This window comes from Linepithema humile, chromosome 4 (genome assembly GCF_040581485.1).
Source record: "Linepithema humile isolate Giens D197 chromosome 4, Lhum_UNIL_v1.0, whole genome shotgun sequence".
Taxonomy (NCBI): Eukaryota; Metazoa; Arthropoda; class Insecta; order Hymenoptera; family Formicidae; genus Linepithema; species Linepithema humile.
This window is the reverse complement of record NC_090131.1, coordinates 16,608,096-16,630,380: the sequence shown is the minus strand read 5'-3', so window position 1 is coordinate 16,630,380 and position 22,285 is coordinate 16,608,096. Positions and strand designations below refer to the sequence as shown.

The following is a 22,285-nucleotide window of genomic DNA, read 5'->3' as shown; positions in this document are numbered from 1 at the left end:
TAATTAATAATTCCGCGACGAGGTGTCGGCGGGAATTTTCAGGTGTCGATTCAACCGAAAAAAAATAGCGACTCTCCGGGCGGAAAAAAGCGACCGGGGAAAATGGCAGTCTGAAAAAATGGGCAGATGCATCCAACATAAAGCCTCGGACAGAGGCAAAAAGAATAACGAGGATCGTCGGGCCGGTTCCACGATATGATCCTGAAAAATCACAATCTATTTCTCATAGCGCACGCACTCGCGCTTTTGGAAAAAAAATGATCAACTCCTAGCGTCCATTTTTCTCTCAATAATTAAAGCATTCATTCCCTCGTGCACGATGTATGATGGACGTATGTATAACCAAACGACGCGTATCACCCGTCTTCGATTTATAAATCAGTGTCCAAAATTAAAAAATTGAAATTAATATTCATTATCGTTCATCAGTCTACGTAGAAGCGTATTCATCAGCGACGCAACGTTTCTCTTTGTCACTACTTGCTTTGACGCTATTAAACCATGAAAATCTTTTTAAAGCACTACTCTAATAACGCAGCCTCGTTTTTTTCCAAATGTATCACTGTTGCTTAAAATAAAACGTGAACGTAATCGATAGCCGCGGCTTCGTCGCGTCCGTTTTATAAAATCCTCCGCGCGCTACGTTAATCGATCCCCGCTATTCAGCCACCGACGATACGTACGGGCGCGTTTCAAATCCGTGCACGGCCCGGATTTGCAGGTGGAGTCACGCGAGAAGCGCGTCATACACGCGCGCGCGTGACCGCGCATCCGATCGCGCGATAATCCCTCGGGGCTTCTCTGAACGCGTCTCGAAAAAGGGGCCGTGGGTGGAAGGCACGTCGTGCCCCGACATCGTCGCGACGTCGTATATATAATGGACGAAGAAATGATGCCCGGCATCGTGGGTCCGTTCGTAAGCATACGCATACATATGCGCATTTTGCCGCGTAGACCAGGACCGTTTTATCTGACGGCAATGAATACAAGGTCTATGACCTTTCTAAAGACCCAGAGAAATATTCATTGTCTCAAAAAAGGTCGTAAAAATTGAGATTGATAAACATTTAACTAAGCGACTGCAAAATATTACATCAATTTAGCCAAACGCAGCTTGGTTCTGCAATTTTATGTACTTATATGCTTTTTTCACGTATGAAACCAATATTTCTTATACTTTGTACATATTGTAATATACACTAAAGTTATATACTAAAAAATCGTTATAAAAATATATATCGTACAATTTGGCGCATTGCACCGACAAAATAAAATCTTCGTATCCTTTAAGATCAAATTCCATTTACGTTCCTGCGTCGACGCGCGTACGACGATCTGTGGCAGATCTCAAGAGGGACATCTAAGAGCTGTCTAAGGCATTCCGGGACCAACTCAAACACAAGTGCACTAAATCAATCCATTGTCGGGGGATGACCCGATTCTGTACAGGTTGACTCACCTTTACGACAAAGGGCCTGCGCGCGTACGAAACCGTGGAACGTTTCTGATGAACGCATAAGGAAAAGATGATGGCTCAAAGACGCGATGGTACACGCGTGCTCATGGGAACCTTTTGAAGAATCGTTCACGATCAGTCAGCCTCCCTCTCAATCTCTCCCGGCCCTCCCCCCTCGCGACCACTACTATCTTAAAGGTCTTTACACCTGGCCCCGGAGGACTTGGCTACGAAATAACAGCGGCCTTAATGGATTCAGAAGTGGCTACGATTTCTATGAGGCGTAATAACGTTACGCTGATTTATCTCCGCTTTAACCCCGCCGGGTTCGCATAGCTCTCCGCGGTCCGCGCTGTGAATGCGTATGTAATATCGTTTAACCCGGGCATTGTTGGGTTCAAACGTATGTAAAGTCGGCGTGACGATCGTTGACGAAGTGCGCGTCGTGTGCCTTAGGATCGGTCGGGGGTCACAGTTGCGCGTTCCGAGATCGTTTCCTTATTATATGTCGGGCGACCTCAAGCCGAACGGCGCCGTCTGTGTCGTTAGTGTCCTTTCGCATCGATTTTTATATTTCGATATTTGCGCGAAATATCGAAATTGCACGAAATTAAAAAAAAAAAATACCTTAAAAGTCTAACGGCGTTGATAATAAAATCACTGTTTTAAAGTTTTCATATTTCAAGTTTATGTATGTTTCATCGCCAAGCAAAAATTTCTTGCCGTAGATGATGCAGTTGAACGTATTATCAAGGCTCAAATATAATTAATGTTATCAAAAAATTACGCACTGTTATCAAAATTAAAATATGCCGGTAACCGTAAAGCTGGCTGTACGTGAAATAAGTCTTCGCGTAATTTTTAAAACGTTGGTCACCACCAATCACCGAGATACGAGTATACATAATTAGAAAATCCAGGTTTCCGACTGCGCGGGAGATAATGATATAAAAGACTGCTATGCAAGCGGGCGGGACGTAATAAAGCAGAGTTTTTAAATGGCCACTAAAAAAGCACGAGCAGCCTCAATCATAAACGGACGTACCTTAAGCAAGGACAGCCCTTCTTTTATCTCTCGCTATTATTGCGACCCCTGCGCTTTTTTTTCTTTTCCGACTACGCGCTTCCTCGTTTTAACGATAACAATTAAAAAGGCCACCACTCCCGACCAGAGCTAATTATCACGCGGATACTTTTATTAGCTCTTTTCGCTCAGCAGAGCGGCACGATTCTGGCACGGATTTCCTTTAGATTCGAAAGACATCTCCAAGATTTCACGCTACAATGGTCCGTATAATTATTAAAATAAATAAATGATTAAATAATACTGAAATATTGCATCAATAGAAAAAAATATTACAGAATTGAGTTTGTAATAAGCAATTAAAAATTATTATTGGTACAATTTAATAATAGAAACAAAACGCATTGAAAATATTCAATATAATGCAAACGGGTGATTTGTAACGACAATTTTGGGAAAATGATGACAGGCTGATAATCGCGCTACGATAATCTCTATCTCTCTCTTTCTCACCGTTAGTCACACATCACGAGAACGCGTGTATAGTCGGATTCACACATATCATTAAACACGCTTACCTCGTTAGCATATTATCTCTCGCGATGGTGCAATTACGCGCGGCACACGACTGCATCCGATAAGAACAAGGAGCGCTTGTGGTGCACCTTTCGTGCTTCACGCTGAGAAAGCCGCAGCGATGACGACAGCTGTGAACACTAATCCAATTAGCTCATTAGATAATTGCATCGTACCGACAACATTAATCTACTACCAGATTGCGAAATTGCACTTGCGACGATGTTATGTGTAATGATTACAGGAATCAGCGTTTCACAAATCGCGGATGCGACTGATTCATAGGAAGGCGAAATTAGTTTTTATCTTACTTATCTTTATGAATCCCATTCACTCTAATTATATAGAAAAAAGAATACGTTGAGTGTAAAAAATTACGAGTATAATAAAATTAAAAGTATAAATGTATAATAAGAGATATACGTATAATAATACGTAGAGATTTCTCTAGATTTCTCCTTAATCGAAAAAATCCACTAGTTAAGTGCTCGAAATGCCTGAAAGAAAAATTCGTCCAATCAAATCTGTAATTAGTAATATATTTCTGTAACGTACGGGATATTGCGTTGTGAATAGGATTCCACAACTCCTCCCCCGAAGAGTACAAAGAAACACTTTAAACAGCAGTATTGTTTCCCCAACCAAAAGTGCGATAGTCACACGCGAATAGCCGGCGAAGATTAAATTCCTCCCAATAACGCGACATTTCGTTCACGAATCCGCCGGTATCGATATACCGGGGACGCCGTTACGCGAAAGTCGAAATGAAACGGCGGGAATGCGGCGGCCGGGTACTTCGAAGCGCGTTATCGCGAAACGAGTATCGCAGCAGCGGTACAAATTCTACGTTTTTTCTCTGTCTTTCAGACAGGGCCGAAAGGGAGGACGGCGTTTCGCAGCACCCTAATATCCCCCGACGCGTAACGGTTTCATTTCTTCTCCTCCCTCTCTTCCCACCCATCCTCTCGTGCGTACACATGCCCGTCCCTCCCGAAGGATAAACGATCAGTCACACCCTGCGACTTTTATTTCTCGCAATCGTTCTCGTCTCGCAGGCCTAGTCTCGTCGCGTCTCTGTCTCTTTTTCTTGCACTCTCGACGCTTCCTCGCCGGGGAGACAAGGCGGTTTATTGCGCGACGTAAACTTCCTCGTAAGGATTCGACTGCTGATTGAAAGGAAATTGTATCCTTGGCCGTTTAACTTAGGCGCGATTCCCTGGCGATTGTTCGCAAACGTCGGTCGGGAGATAGGACGGCGATCAATGATCGAATATATGGTATGATTAAATCAGAGATAGATCAAGTCAATTTTTTTCCAAGTTTTCAGCTTTGTCTCTCAAATTTTAAATAACAAGAAACACGATACTTTCAATGCTAATCGATTTTCAAGTTAAAAATATTATTTTACTAAATATAATAATTTGAGATAAATTGTGTTCTCAAATTTATACTTAAAATAATAAAATAATGTACACTCTTAATGCAAAAAATGATTTCTAACATTTAGATAAAAATATTCTTAATCCATTTTTTACTAGAACATATTGTATAAAAAAATTGAAGCTTTTAGGATAATAAAGCAGATTGACTTACTTCTAGATTAATATATCATCTGAAATATATTCCATCGAGAGATGGAAGAATGATGGAGGAGAGATCTGTAGTTCATTTCTTTCGTCTGATTGATCATTGCGAGTTTTTCCCGAGTGTCGTTTGATTTCATTCGAATCGTAGTATTTTCAGATTCCTTGCGAGAAGACCGGAATCGCAGAAAAAAAATCGTGAATAAATGTCGCCGGACCTTCCTGTGTGATCGGACGCGAGCCGGATGAAAAAGATTGAACGATCATTCTCCCGCCGCCACCCGCACAGGGTGACTTGCAGGAAGAGCGGACAGAAACAATTTTTTAAGCCTTTGTGTGTCTCCATCCACGTAGGAAAATGAAACCGGTAATACGTCGGCATTGATAGATTCGCCACCATTTGCAGAATGGTTGGATTATGCGCGGCATAAATACGCAATTTCGCCCCGAATGCCAACGGTTTTCCCCCTTTGTGAATGGGCGCGCTCATCCGCTTCGAATTAACAAATTACTCTGACCATCTATAGCGGCAGACAGAAAGCTGCAGCTATCCTACATGACATTATTTAAAAAAAAAATATATATGTATAGAAAAAAATCACGAAAAACATACAACGTTCAATAGCAAACATAATATTGCAAAAAAAAGTAAGAGAGTTCATGCGCATATACATTGATTCATCATGTCCTAATTTCTTTGTATTCACGCATAATCGATGCTGGTCAGGTCCAGAGAATACTATTTTCCCCGAGAGCGTGCCACCGTTTTCTAATTATCTCGGTGCATCCGGGAAAAACTACCCCGCTGTTGTCGAGCCCCAAGAAATCGCGAGCTCCCTGCGAGCATTGTGTCGCGTTATGTTGTTAGCGTTCTTTTATCCGGCCCCATGTACACGTGGTACGTGCAGTCGCGCACCCTCGACACGATCATGGTGGATTCCGGCCATTGCGCGTCCCACTGTCACGGATGGCCCTCAAGCCAATTCCCTGTTTATGATTTTTAAACGAACCAAGCGTGGCCGACACAATTTTTTGGTCTACTAAAGCTTTGTTACTCGTTTTGGATAAAAAGTTATCCTAACAAGTATTACTGCAAATTCGCAGTTACTTGTGAAATCTATGTCGAGCATCAAAATAAGCAACAATTCCTTTCGTTAAGAATGAAATTTTATACGATAATATATCACATAATTTTTTCTATTCCCTCGAAAGTCTAAACAGACATGTATTATTTAATATTCATACGACAATACGCATTTGTCAGTACTATTATGGATACCTACTACGCCCCGAATGATGATTCCCCATTATCTCGTCCACGTTTCGCGCGCCGCACGTTCCTTTCTTTTTTCCCCAGCACATTCCGTGTGCTCCCCCTGATCTCCCCTGACACAACACTCGGGCGCAACACTCGGTGGTTTGACCTCATTTCCATAGCCGGGGACGCTCCTCGAGATATCCGAGTTCCGCTTCCGGCGGCACGACCACCTGGTAACCGATGCTCACCGGACCGTGCTGTTACACGAGGATGTATTCGTCGCCACGCCACCCCTCGCACTCGACCGCCGCGTGCGAAACTTCCGCGCCGCGCCTGCTTACACGCATTTGCCCGTCCGTCTCGCTCGTGCGCCGCGGAACGCGCATCGCGCTTATTTAATTACTTCGGCTTGATAGCATCGCGCACGGTGAGGAATCTTCCACAGCATGTGGCGATCCACTCACGCGTCGAATAATTAAAATGCACATATTTAATTAAATATCTATGTCATGCAGCACACGTATAAAACATAGTAGCGTGCGCCAGTCCATATATTGCTATCATAACTGTATTTCTTGATAGCCGACTTATCGCGCCGCGCGATTTATAGCGAAATAAATTCCTAAATTCATAGTCGAATCACGGGTTTGGATTAAACGAGGCAGCGTGGCGTCCAGCAAATTGGTCGAAGGTAGTCTACGTCGTACTCTATTCTTCGGTCGGACTACCGTTTATGGGGAATATCTGCGAGGAGAAACCCGAGCGAAGTAAACGAGATATCTCTCGCCTGGATTTATGTGAGGCGTTATGGTCGCCGGATCTAACCCACTAGAGCTAGTCCCCGGTCATAAAGCTGAGATAATTAAATTATGGGAATAAAAAGTGGAAAGGGAAGCGCAGAGACGCGCGGGAAAGTCGAGCGGTTAGGTCGGCTGGCGTTTTTCGACGGACGACGGCGCGAAGAAAAATCGTAAAAACAGCCCGACCGACAAATCTGTATAATGTTTCGCGATTTTTATCGCCTCGCACCCCCCTGCGACACTAAAAACTCGCCCTCTTCCCCGACGACGGAACCACCAGCCGTGTGTCTGCATGCACACGCCCGCTTACGCGCGTCGAATTTCGAAATGGAAATGAAAGATTTTATATCCACGCGCGAAAGATCGGCGACGTCTCTCGACGGCGGGACGGCGGGAGTGTTTCGTATGGCCGTCGCGATGACGACGAAACTTCTTCCCGATTCATCGATGCTTGCATAACGGCAGATTGAGCTATACGTTATTTATAGTATACGCTTTATGGACGCCAAAACAGCGTTTTTATTACTTTTATTACTACTCAGTTATTGCTCGCGCACCGTCGCTCCACACTTATCTTCGTAACCGATTGCATTACGTTCTCCATAAATCCGTGTCTTGCGGATATTATTCTCGTCTGTGAATCATTTTGTAATTTGTACGATTTGACTTGTAATTAGAAATAATACCTTAAAATGATATCTTACATAATTCATTTCAAACACAATTATTTAGCAATTAACACATATTTAAATTGTAAATAGATTCAAGATTAAAATTTTGTATGAAGTAAGCAAATATTGCAGGCAGGAAGGGACGCTATCAGACAACGTGCGTGTTTCGTGACGAGTCTAACTAATCCCGTCACGTAATGCCATAATCGTCCAGGACGGCGGCGTTAATCAAGTTCCGAAAATACAGGAATGGCCGGAGGTGTAATTTCACCCTTATATACGGGTGTTAAAGCGCGCCGGAATGGCACCCCATGCATAACACCCGCTGCCTCCGCCGCTGCGATGTATATATACGCGCCGTGCAGCCAGTCGACTCGTCTCCTCCCACTCGTAACCGGGACGCAGGTACTATGCATGTATCTGTGTATCGTAAACTACGTAGTGGAAGTGTTAAATCTTCCGCGCTAAATGGAACAGGACAAACTTACGCGGAAACTTGGGAAATCGCGGCGCTCGGTGCCGTTCACGCGAAAGTATACGCGACGCTTTATGTACTTATCCGAGTGCGCGGAAAACATATAAGACGCCAACGGCGGCAGCCATAACTCGTGATACTCCTCGCGATATGCTCCATGCGCTCGTCGCAATTTACACCGCGATGAGATTAATAAGCGCAACAAAATTGAAAGTTCAATAATAAATTTTTCAGCAACTATATCGGTGTGCAAGATATCGTATATTTCTTTCTCACTTTTTAATATACGACACTCTAACACGAATAAAAAAAAAAAAAAAGAGTTGAAGCGACAGAAATAAAAATGGTCGCGACTCGTTTGGTAATTGGCTATTGGCGGAGTTTACGTTCGGCCAGATAGCAAAGTCGATACGCAGTGCCATTAACACTCTTCGTCCCCGCCGCACCGAGAACCCCTTTCACCGAAGACTAACCGTATCTGTTACGACCGATCGGCTTGTAATAATTGTGACTGCGCGCGCGACGCTACATCGAGAAAAAGGGGGGAAAATGTTTTGTGTCGCCGTAGCCTTTAAATCCCGACTTTAAATTCATTTCGCACCGACGATCGACTCGCCATTGTCCCCGCATCTGTTCCTCGGTCTGCACGCGGGGTTTGACTTAGGTATTAGAAGTGGCGGGGCCTCGATTTCATTATCGGTGTAATTTTAAAGTGGCTGTCAAGGGATGGTCGCGGCGCTTTTGACGCTTCCTTGACTGACAGAAGGGTGTCCTCTCGTCTCTCGCAGTCTCAAGCTGAATCATCGCTTAAAACGCTCCGTTCCGTCCGAATGGCTAAAAGGACGGGTGCCGTCGCGCGGAATCCTCTTAATTGCGATCCGCGACAAAAGCTTTCAGATTAATAAGCGCGTTGTAATCGTCGCTCGCTGATCTCACACCGATACAAGTTGCGAAAAGCGAGTGAATCGTCACTCGTGCTTATTTTATCGTGACACGTTTTGCAATTTAATACGATAATTATATAAAATAATTATCAAAAATATTTATATCACATAGAGTAATTCTATATATTTCTCAGGAAAAAAATGTTTTGCGAGCCTTATCTCGCATATCTCTGCGCATGAATTGCACAACGCGAATAGAGTCTGCATTTGCATCTCGTGTCAGGATACATCGTTGACAGTGATACTCCGTAATCGTCTAATAATACATCAAGCTAGGTACATGAGTAAACAAGCAAACAACAACGGCAAGGCCCTAAATCCGCTCATGAATAAGTTCGTCGTTCGTCGGTACGTGCCGCGTAGCTACACACGGCGTTGTGTAAGACCGTCTTCGGTACACAATGTGCACCATTCCGCCTCGCGTCGCCCATAAATAAATTTGCGGAAGATATTCTCGGATGCTGGGAGCTTGTTACTCTCACACTCGACGAATCTGCCCGACGCCCGCAGACATCGGGCGAAAAAAAATCCATTGAACGCGACGCAAGTTAGGGTAGGGGGATGGAAGCCGGGTATAGACGCGACCCTCCGTGCTGACATAACAAGCAGGCAGACTGGGGGGGAAGATCGCCCACGAGCAATCTCCGCCTTTGAGGTTTACGAGAAGAATCAGAGATCCACGGCGACACGTGAGATCGGCACAAAAGTGGCCGTCGTTTGGTGGCCGATAGCGAAGCGGAAAATCGTCCTCTCTGTCGACGAGCGCGCGGCTTAAGTCGTCGTTTCTAGTCGGCCCGGAAAGCGTTCCGCTTGAGATAACACGGGTGATCGGCGAATCCGTATGCGAATGCTAATATCAAGACAATATTTGTCCGGACTCGTGCGAGAAAATAATAAGTGTACGCGGGAGAGATACACACGTATACGTGTCGTGGGTCATAACGGGGTTATGAGCTGTGAGGTAGTTAAAGTTTTCTACTGCCGTATATACGGCGCTTTCCTTCCCCCCGCCCCCTTCGGCCCGGTGCCACGGAACTCGTTCGTTACGTGTTTCGCGCTAAATTTGTTCGATATCCTCGAGAAGCCCCGTAAATCCGGATATTCCTCAGGAAATTGCTGTTCCTCGCCATCGGTTGGTTGGCGGCGGCGTCCGCCGCGAAAGAAAAAAAAACACGTCGCGACTCGACGGGGATGAAAATTTCGCAGCGGCAATCCAGCGGGGTTCCCGTTAACTTTAAATGGACCGAAAGGTAATTACGCCGTCGACGGTTGCCTCGTGTAATTGGCATCGTTTACGTGATTGCGGAAACCCGCGGAAACTTTATTTCAATATTCATTAAAATTAAATGTAATTTTTTGATATTACAAAACCTCTGCTATTCTTTCATTTTCATATTTAGAAAAGAATACAAAAAATGTTGAAATTTAATTATCAAATTCAACAATTAAAAATTTTTTAAATAATAAATAAATATATTGAAAATTACAAATAAATAAAATTACGCATGAATAATATCTTAAATAATCGTTCAATCAGAAAAAAACAATTTTTCAAACCGCGGCTTTTGTATAAACACTAAAAGCTATGATATGAGAAATAATATATCATATAATGTATCAAAAGCGTCTCTTTATGTCAAAGGACCAGACTGAAACGGAAGTTTGAAAACGTGCTCGGTGAGATTCGTCGTGTCGTCGCACTCCCCGCCCGCCACTAATGACAACACCGGGGTGCTTCGAGCCCCTATCATAATTCGCAGCTTCTGGTTTTCTCTCGAGGGTTGTTGACACAATGCGGGCGCCTTACCGCAGCTCCATTCGTGCCTAAGACCGTCGAATATCAATAACGATAGAGAGAAAAGAGAGACCGTAAAGAGCGTGGACGAGCAATCGTGCAGGACCGGTGAACCCTGGACATATCGTTTTGAGGATGTTCCTGCGAGACGCGACGATCGTGACGGGATCAAAGGAAATGTTTTGTCCTAATGACCGCTTCGTGTACTTGTATGCTCGTAGTACCCGCGGGGATCTTGCTCCCTCGGCACGTCGACTGCAATCAAATCGAAGATCCCTGATACTAGCCTGTGGCCAGACATTACGAAATCGTGCTCGAGCACGTCGCCGGAAACGCAAGATGTTTTTCAACAAGTCAAGATGTTTCATCCATCACCCTTTGTTGACCGATACAGGAATAAAATAAAAACTTGAAATTTCAATATTTCTTCCTACAAAAAAATAATTCTTCCTTTTCTTAGTTTGTGCTGTACTATTGATTGCTTTGATTTATTTTATGAAGCTAATATAGATTTCGTTTAAATAGAAAAGTACTAATACGTTCTCATCGGATATTGATGTGCGCGTTTCGTAAAAATTCGCTTATTCAAATATACAGCCGCAAGTCAGACGCGGGGGATCGGTTGAAATAATGATCGCGATTCCTTACCCTAAAAAGCATACCCCGGGCGACGTGCACGCGGAACAATTAATCTAAATGTCACCAGGAGTTAATTTATACGGCTGCGCAATCGTATATCAAACGCTATCTTCTTCGGATATTCTCCGGGGAATGGGATATATAAAGCGTTTCCCGTTAACTAGCGCAGCGGCCTTTATCAACCCTTCAACGGGTGTTTCCTATCGTTACCTTCTCTTAACTTCACTCCGCGCCAGAAGCGTTTCATGGTTTAATTACTTTCCAGAGAAAATGGTATTCGCATATATAATAACGGAGCGCAGGTCATCTCGTTTAAATATTAACTCGAAAAGGCTTTTATGTTCGCGATTATTTATCTCTCCAAGAAATTTCCAGAATAATAGATCACAAACCTTTCATTAGAATAAGAATCAAATTAATAAATTTTATATCTCTATATTCTCCGTGGTTCGCTTTGTAAGAAAGTAGAAAAAAGATTTGCTTTGTAAGAAATGAAGAAACCTTTTCTGTTTTTGCTATTATTTGACCATAATATAATACATTTCGCCGATTCAAACCGTGCTATCGATGAGTAAAACGTTCCGCCTCGTTAGTACCTTCCTGTTTCCTTATGGTATCGTCTTGTATCGACGTCCCCATAACTGTAAATCGACCTCTACACTTCCTACATCGAGGTCCGCGACACCGCCGCGACTGTCGTTCGATAGCGCACACCGTAGATGTATCGAGCATCGCGCGGCTTTCTGCGGTCGCGCGCAAAAACCAGCAGAAACGTTTTACCATTAATCACGGACAATGAAAATAACATCGACGCGGTCTTCAATGGTTTAACATCATCTCGCACAGGCTCTCCGATCCCGTCGCGACCACGAGCGCAGCGCGCTGTCGTCACCGTAACATTAATATTTATCACAAAATCACATTTCTTGCCACCGCGCATTTTATTACCCATATCGTTGCTGTCTTTACGCAAGACATTCGTATGAATTATTGCGTGTACCTCGACCGAGCGCCAATAAAACGACGGAGATATCGACCGTGTGTCATTGAGTTTCGCACGTTCTGATGCTTCTGCAGCATCTTATTATAAAGAAGCATCTAGAAAGTTTTCTAAGGTACTAAATTTAATATCAGTACATCATAAATTCACGATATAAGTGCATTATTTGCTCATAAAATATTTACCATTTTTAAACGCAATCATTGGTGACACAGAAATAATGTAAGCGACAAACATATATTAATTTTCATGATGATGACTCATTAGTAATAAACTGGCGAGCTCTTTCTTCGGCCACGTGTGCACGGTGGCGAGCGAGCATCCGTAATTTCACGTCGCTATTAGCAATAAAGTCGACGTAATTGTAAATAGAAGGCACTTCGTGCAACGATAAATCCCCTTCGCTACGCAAGTCACTCTCGTTATTTTATTCCATTTGATTAATTCCGCGCAGTAAAACTACCGTAAAAGCGCGGCGGCTCGACCAACAATCGGCGGGAGAGCGAGTGCAGTCTCGCGGGAACATCCGATTGCATTTTCGTGGAGCAGTTTCCGCAATTCTCTCCGTTCTCGAGGAACGACAGCACTTTCCGGCCCGAGGTCACATTTCGACGTACATTGTGACGGCACGGAATCGCGTAGCTTCCTTTCCTCTCCCTCCGAGAATAAGATCGTAATTTTAACGAGTTAACGTGACTCGCATTCACGATTTTGTCGTCGCTGTAGTCTTTCTTCCTTATCGAATGGACGAACAGATAATCGTGCTATCGTCTTTGTTCCTTATTTGGCCGCTACAGCCCTCTTTCTCTCTTTCTCTCTCTCTCTCTCTCTCGGCAGACTCTCTGTTTCTACTCATAAAATTTTTTCCCAGCCGCTCAGCCTGGATAAAGATATTAACTATCCCTACGACGAACATTTCTAATTGCCAGACCGCCCTCTTACGTGGCCGTGCAGCTTCTTTCATAAAATCTTTATCGTCCTGATATTTAGAGTTCGGCTACCAATGGTGAATCGCGATCGTAACACATGGGAGTACATGTTATTCTGCAGGGAGGAGGCGTGTGTCTGCGAGATCGTTTGTACTATGTCTTCGTTTCCTTTCACGGTGCAAAGATATTGTTAATTGCGGCGGGACGAGTTCCACGCGTGTACCTTATCGTATCTCGCTTCTTTATTAATCTTTGAAAGGTTTATTACACGAGGCGAGGTTGGGTAAAGTGAGGTGCAATGCCTTAAGCATCCTGCTTGACGTGTGCGGTAAGTGGTAAACGCTATTTTGAAAGCGATTATACGATAAAATATGCACGTACCGCGTACATTGAGATTGTGCGAATTTTTTTGACAAAGTTTACTTTCCGCTGCTTCGGGCTGCTTTTCCAATCAAACCGTACAATCGACTACAATGAGAAGGGAATATTCGAAAGAACTAAACTCTAAAGTAACTATAAATTTGTTAGATGTAAGAGATAAATTTTTACTTTCCTTTAATCTATTTATATTTCTGCAAAGTCGTAAATTAAATATTCATAGATATAAAATTTGTACAGACTAAAAAATTTGAAGACTAAAAATACATCGAGTGTTAGCACCTCGGAGCCTTGTTTTCTATGCCTGTCTTGAAAAACTCGTCGACATCGCGCCGTGCAACGCTCACGCCAAGTGCGTGCAAAACGTTTTGGCGAGAACGCGCCGCTTTCAGTTTAATTAAATTAAGACCATGAGAGGAGGTGCAGCCGAGGATCGTTCGGAGCAGCGCGCGGAAGGCACAAAGAGTTCTCCGGGCACAAAGAGGACGATTGTTCGGATCGCGCGCGCGAGCCTCGTTACCATGTCGCTCGTCACTCATAAATCGCCTCATACACCCGCGAAGCCTACGGAACGCACACGACGACGAGGATGACGACGAGAGGCCGAGAAAGAAGCGTGTCCGCGCATTCGACCGCGTATCGCAGTCGCCGCAGAGAGAAGAGACGTGTCAGCTGTAACTTTTATTGGTTATAAAAGCTCGCGATATTATGCTGAGCCCGAGTAAATACGTTTATGCTCCCCCTTTCCCCGTCCCTGCCCTTTGCCAGTAACGGATTTCTCAATAGGCGCAAAAACGCGTCCTTTGTGCTCGATACATAAAGCGGACAAGTTCCTAAGAAGAATATTTATGCATAAATAATAGCATGAAATATTATTTTTGTACAAAAACGCCTTTTTATTTCTCTCTTTTTATGATTCTAGTATTTTTAATTATTATTTCGTTCATATATAAGTATATCTCACATTTCTTATTCATTAAAACAACTATAAAAATGATTCAAAAAATATAAAACACTATCTTATAATCTAATATTTTTCAACTCTCGTTTCTCTTGTTTGCACTTGGCGCCCTGTGTTCACTAAATCCGCCACTGTTTCTTGCTCCCCAAAGTAACATCTTCCGGCACTCCGACTGGCGCTCTCTCAGCCTTATCAATTTAATACATTTCATATTTTATGGTTCCATTCGAGGAAAGAGAGAGAGTGCACGCTCGCCGTCTTTACGGGCGTGCATTCTACTACACCTTGTGTCTTGCATTAATCTCGCGAAGAGGGCGGAGGGCGGCAGGACGCAAATTGAATGGCTTTTGACACAGAAGCGGATGAATCATCCGTGTGAGCTGAGAGTCCGGATGATTCGTTCTCGCCCAACAGGTCGACGCACTCCGACCCATAAATGATAAGTATACTTTGTAGCGACCGTAAAACGAGGCCCGCTCGATTCGAGAGAACGAAAATTGACCAACGGCTTGCGAGATTGTGGCACGTCATCGCACGACGCGAACGCTCGCCAACATTCACGTATCTCAAAGTGAGATATTACCGCGGTGAAGTTTGCTAACACTGTCGGATGATAACGCGAGTGTGAAAGAAACGTGAAAGGCGCCGCTATCATCGTCGTTTATCTTTTCCGCGTGGTCTTTCGATCGATCATCGCGCAAGTTTAATGATATTTCACGATTACGTAGACAGCTGTCTATCCGCTTTAAGCGTTCGCATATGTTACAATACTGTTGCCTAAACAAATGCAATTTTTCTAACGTGTCACGCGCGTGATGTGGTAATTCGCTAGAAGTGCAATTTATTATTCCGTTCATTTAAAGAGATATTCTTATCGTATGTTTACGCAAACGTAACGAACTACACATCGATAGCCACTAGTATTGTGCAAAGTTAGGGTACTTCGATTTCATATTTTTAGTATTTTTCAGTGCATCGCGTGGAACAGAATAATCCTTTTAAATGCTTATTACTCTGTCAACGTGTTAAAAGCTTCGATAACGCGATAAAGATACACAACACGCGGTCGCACACAATGCAATTGTGCACTCGTGTGCAAAATAAAAAGACTTCATGCATGCGCCAACTTGTTGACAAATTCATTTATCCGTATAATGGATCGCGTGCAATAAGAATAATTTAAACTAATTTTCAAAATCGTGGAATACAATTATATTTTATATTTTGCAACAATTTATATTTTACAGAATTATAATGTTCTTTTCTTTCAAGTTTAAACTAATTTTCAAAATCGTGGAATACAATTTGTTTAAACTTGGAAGAAGAGAACATTATAATTCTGTAAAATATAAATTGTTGCAAAATATAAATCAATAATTATTGATTTCATCAACAGATATAATTTATGTTATCTATTATTTGTAATTAAAAAATCTACAATTCAATTCCCATTAAATTAACATTTTACTTTTATTCGTTCCGATAAACTACAGCCGCGGTTGGTTTCCGTAAATATCCGCAAAGAGAAAACGATTGCGCGAGATTGAAATCCTTCGACGTTACGCAACGCGCGATTACGTCCTAGCAATATCGGGCGTAACTCTGGCCACGGCAGCCGATGCATCCACGTCGGGTGATCAAATAGAAGTGGAATCAAATAGGACACGACGGGACGTTGTTTAGTATTCCGGCATTCCTATGAACCGGCCGAAATACGTAACGCTCCGAGAGAGCCGACGGACGGCGCTAGTCGGATCACGCGGATATCCGATCTAATTCCGTCTGGCGGGCTATACGACGCAGACGGCCAATAAATAGGACGACAGGTTTCGTCGTCATGCACCCGGGCAATTGCCTCCAGGTGGCCATGCTGTTATGACGTAATAACCCAAAGCAAGCTAATCCTAATTCACAGACGCGTAACTTGGTATCGTACCGGTAATACTATGGTGGTAGCATGGTCAAGCCATACAGCGTGCAGGTCGACTGATGTGTATCGGTCGTAGATGCAAGCGAAGGGTGCGTCCGGTTGATGGTTCATCCCGGTCCACCTGACGCCCGTTAACGTGCATTAGACGCGTCGTGCTTGGCCCCTGTCTGTTTGTATCTAAACGTACGAGTCGCCTCTCGATCGGGAACAAGAAATGACTCATTGATTTCGGGGCTTGAAATTCAGTTAGCGTGATATTGCGACGGTAATCGCGAAAATAAGAATTCTAATTTGACACAAATATATTTCTTAAAAGAATATCCTTAAGTTAATATATTATTTTATTAACTTCCATAAATTTTGAATAATGTTCATTAATTTTACTTGTTCGATTACGTGCTGCAATTACGAGACAGTAAAAGCTTAGCATATATAATCTGTTATTAGTTTGAGAAGTATTGGATTTTTGTCGAAAAAATGCTAAATAATTAATGCGGTCAGAAAAAAAATGTTAAGAACCCAGCGTTTCGGAGCAAAATTCATAGATACGCTGTAATAAATCTCCCAGCGACCTATAGCCGCGGGGGGTATTCTCCGTTACGAGCGAGTGGGAAAGAGAGGGAAAGAGAGAAAGAGGGACGGCAATCATAGTGCATCAGATCGTTTTTCTCGCGCTAGATACACGCTTTAAAACGCAATCAACGGCACTCGTGCGCGACCGTGCCGAGCGCAATCACGATCAAATCTATCGATCTCCCCGCGCCGATTGCCGATCGTATCGCGCAAAAACTCTTATACGTGGGCAATCAATATTGTCATTTAACAGTTCGCGACGCGCATGTACACTTTCCATTTTCTTAACGAATAGACCTACTAGACACACCTGTACGCGCCGACATGTTCATTCGCCCGCAAGCCGGCGTACATAATTATTCTCTGCGTTTGTATTTTACGCGCAACATATCTCCCGATAAGACCAATAATCGCGTGCTGTGTTTTTTCACAATACAATAAAAATTCCTTAATATTTATCCTACGTGACAAACAAAAAGATCAAACGGAATGAACACCAAGTACTACAATCAGCAGTTTATATTCCGTCTAAGGAGATACTAAAAGTGATGCAAAAAAGACGACATAAAGGTTTCAGGAAATAATTCGACTAGATCGATGCAACTTTTTTTCGAGCGTTTGTGACTATGCAACTTCCGCGGCACCGAGCGCGAGCAAACGCCGCGACTGATGGTGCTGCACCTATCAAGGCCACTGAACTTGCTACTTGAACCTAGAGCGCCGCAACGCTGCGGTTTTTGCGGTCGCATAGATTTTATAACGTTTCTCCCGGCCTTAACCCGCCTCCTTCGGTCCATCTCCCCGCCCGCCCGTCGTCCCTTTTGTAGTGCTCTTATTAGCGCCGGGGTTGTACGCACTTTCCGCCACGGTAATTTGCCGAGATGGTAATGATAACTCGACTTGATTTCCTGGTGCGGCTTGCACGGCACGAGCCTCTGTCTGTTTCGCTCACGCGCGTGCACGCGGTTAATGGACGATACGAAACAAAGAGAAGAAACGAGAAGAAGACGACCGCGGCCGACACGCCCTGGCCACAGGGCGAAATCTTCCGAGAAGCAATCGCGATTACCGCGCGCGAAACTCGGAAGCTACGCGGGCACCGTTTTCATAATACGCCAGCGAAGAGAAAGAAAAAGAGAAGAACGAGCTATCAGTCCGCAATAATTATCAACGGCAGTGAGTAATAACTAAGGAGGAATTCGAATAAGAAAATCGACCGCAGCGCGTATAAACGCGAGAGCGATTAGAAGTGTTCGTTTTTTCGCTATCGCGCGAGTCGCTCGCGAGATTTCCTCGCGCAGTTTCAATTCCACGTGCAACTTCCCGTGACACGGTAACGCGCGCGCAAAAGAAGAGCATTGCATGTGCGTAGTTTTTTGTAAAATTACCACATGTTGACGCGCAGTCCGACACGTTTCTTCAGACAGAAATGTTTATCAAAATTACGAGACCGAAAAACTATATAACAGAACGGAAAACATTCGCAACGGGATTGAGTGCTTAGAATTCGCCCGAGCGTTCGAATATTCAGCAGCGGATCTCTCTTCTCTCCGGCAGGCGATTCGTTTTCAGCGCGCTTCATTTACCCAAATGTTCCGCCCCTTCGAGAAGGAAGGAAGAAAGAACTTTTCACGATGAGGGCGCGGGAGAAATTTTCGCGGAATCTTTCGTCGCCTCATTTGAGGCTGCCTACGAAATACGATCTACCCGAAGTCTGTCAGGGCCTGACAGATCCGACGATTTGAATATTGCCGAGGAACTCGGTCGTTGCCTGCAGAATCACCTCGGCTCTCCTCCCGAGAGATCATTGCTTCCGCTCAATTGTCGGAGATTATCGAGCCGTTACGCGCGACTCTTCTTGCACTGAACAGTCCTCGAATATCTTTAGTCACGTCTCATTCTTTCGCATTATCTTGCGTTCAAAAATAAACGGTGACGATAAAAAATTGTCTAAATAATTCATATAAAAGAAAGTAAAATTGAGATAAATTATTGTCAACTACTGTTGGTTAAGGAAAGAGTATCAATTAATATTAAATTAATATCTTACCATCATATAAAGCAAGATTGCTACAATTGTTTAATGAAGGCAACGAGAAAGATTTTAGGTATGTCCGTAATTTTTTTAAGACACTACACACATATTCGAGTGACTGCAGTCGGCTTATGAGAAATACTCTGCGATAACCGTCGAAATGAAAAACTAAAGTGGTGGATAAGGGTTTGCCCGGCTGTAATGGGCCGGAACGAGCGGAGAATTCTGCCGCGATCCAAAGCGCTCGCGCGCGCGCGTATTTCTATTCTACTTTGTGATAGCAGAACGCAAAAGCGCTCCCCCGCTTTCCTGTCTCCCTCGGTAGCGCCTGATCCCGTCCTCGAAAGTCCGTGGCTGCGCCGTAATTAACGATTACAAAGTATTTCGTACAGATGATTATCAGTCTGCGCCGGATGCACCGGCAGCCTCACTCCATAACTTCCGGAACTTTGATGTGCACGACGGCTCTTGTTTTCCGCCCCATTGTGCCGGTTCTCTTGCAACCACCCACGATGTCTATACAGGGTGTTAAGAAAAGAGTTCGCAAATTTAGGAGAGCAGTAATCGGATTGGAATGAATCACAAGAGCTTTCGTTGATATATGTCAGCAGACAATTGCTGTTGGACAGATTTATCTTATAGCAGTGATATAAGCTGTTTTACATAAATTTATATTAACGTTAAACAAGATAAAATAAGCCTATTGTAACTTTATTACTAACTTTATTACTAATGTTTTTTGAAGCATAATTAATCATTATCTTATCTCGAAAAATATCGATATTATTTATTGTCTCGCATTTTACGTTATCTAATAAATTAATCCAAAGTTTGTAATTTATTATTGACGATTAATATACTCTCTTAAATTTCAGAATTTGTTTTTCCAACACCCAGTAGATGCTGACGTATATACGTGTGTTCGTAACGCGCAATCGACATCAAAAAAACCCGCGATGTCAATGAAGCGCGGAATCACGTATGCACGATGTATTCCACGCGCGACTTGTCCGCCGAGAGTGCGGCGTTTTAATTGGCGACCGCCTACGCAGCGCTCTTCTACAAAAAAAAAAAAAAAAAAAAAGATCCAAGTATCACCGCGCGATACGCGCACATTTCCATCGCATTTCCATTGCGCCGATGCACTCCGATATCTTCCACAAAATTACGCACTAGCCGCGCATTCAGTGAGACGTGATTACCGAGGAATGGCACAGCCGGAATTTAAGGTCGATGCTTTAAAGCTAACGATAAGAGCGCTTTCAAGCTACGCAACGTTTGATGACCGGACGTGACAAAGTATTGATACCATTTCGAGCTCTGTAAAATACTGAATGACATATGTTCCTAGCGAGATTATTATAAATGCGATTATTATAAATCAGCAGATAGTAGCAAATGGAGTGTCTCCCGTTTCTCCGGTGGATTACGATTCGAGTGATGAAAGCTATTAACCGGATGTAACCAATTAGGTGAAATTAAGACGCGCATTTCACGGAGATCGGCTCGCGAGCCAATTAATGACCATTTTGCGGCACGATAGCGCGCAATTTGCAAGCGTGCATGCGCGAGCAAATGACGAGATGTACATTTTACTCGTACTCGCAGATAACTGCGGGTGACGAAGAAAGGAAAAAGTATTCTGATGATTCCATATATCGCGACAGGAAGTATGCCGCACACCTCTCTAGCATCAAGCGACTCGGTAAAACCATTTGTTTACTATCCGCTTTTACCTCTAAATGTGTAGATAAAGACTGAAACTGTGCATTATACATACATTAACCTATCGTTCCATTTAAAGCGGTTCATTAAAATTTCTGCTCTTTCAAGCTTCTTGCCGATATTAACAACATGTTGCGCAAATGTAGAACCAAGTGATTTGCCTTAAAAGCCGGAGTGAGCGCAAAGTACATCCATACATATTTTACAAGGCATATTTTAGATATACGTTTTTCATATTTAAAATAGATTAGATAACTCATGGACTTAATTCTCACTTGTGCATTGCATTAGGCTCTCCAGTTCTTAAAACGCCTAACGTCAAAACGTGGTTCCACGGGGATTAATTCGAGTTTAACCGTCGCATCGAACGTGCAACAAACTGTCGCCGAAAAAAGGGACTCGTTGGCAGGAAGTGCCAGAGACAGGGGACATTTTATCGCGAACGGGTCCTCACCGTTTCGATTTAGAGGATACGTGCAAGAATCTGATATGCCGCACAGTGGCAGCCGTAAGCGCTGACGAAATTAATGACGTGTCGGGATCATAATGTCGTATCATCATTCCGAGGCGAGGTGTATAAAGCATATGTTTTAAAGCTTCGAGTAATCGTGCCATTAAAGTAGGACCAGGGAGATGCACAATGGGCAGCGGCGCGAGACCGTTAAAGGGGCGCGATTAAATTTAATTATCAACTTTTACGATTATTCGGGGCGTGAGCAGCCGCGCTGGAACGCACATACGCGCACTCGCTGCGAGCGCAGATGAACGGCGTGCACACCGAAAGGTCGAATAGCAAAAAAGTGTATTAGAATTAGTCGGAGCGAACTGAAGGGCCCAATAAAATCATAAAAGTGGAAGGACAAAACGTGTGTCGAGTTCTCACGATTGCCGTACCAGCGACCCGTTCGTTCGCCTAAACGTTTCTCATGAACCTCGTAAACTTTTTCGTCCAAGTACCCGCCATATTCAATCGCGCGAATGACAATCGGCTGCGAAGTGAAAGCGCAGTATCGATCGCCGTGAAAAGACGAAAAAAAGCCGATTTTTTCATCCAGAACAAGACAAATCTCTATTTTTAAACAATCTTTATTTAAAGACATTCAAACTGAAATTTGATCGATAAACAAGCAAATATATACGAGCATTTTAATTATTTATAATTTTACAATAAAATCCGCGTTTAATTTTACAATATAAATTAATTATTACCTATTAAATTGTTAACAAATAGCTTCGCTTAATTTTCTGCAATTCAAAAGGTATTAATCATGCTTGACAGAAGAGAAGAAGAGTTGATTGGAAATGTTCTGGACGACCGTATCTCGTTAAACGAAATACTATGATTAAACGACAGTCCGTTCCGCGCCCGTAACGCTTTTTACAGCAGCCGATCACCTTCGCCCTTTTACGCGGCTCATCAAAACGAAGTCAAACTCTCGTCCCCGTCGGGCTTTTGTTTCCGATAGCGCACACCGCCCCGAACGCTCGAAATGTCTCACGTAAACCGAGGGCTTAATAAAGCCAGGAATCTGG

General features: G+C 43.5%; 1 protein-coding gene across 1 annotated transcript in view; it reads right to left on the bottom strand.

Annotated features, from left to right (window-relative positions):
• Positions 1–22,285, bottom strand: part of LOC105672143 (uncharacterized) — a 354,839-nt gene that overhangs the window by 274,736 nt on the left and 57,818 nt on the right. The window contains exon 10 of the mRNA XM_067353333.1: positions 3,059–3,196. The gene's annotated coding sequence lies outside the window, so the exon portion shown is untranslated. The remainder of the gene's footprint in view (positions 1–3,058; positions 3,197–22,285) is intronic.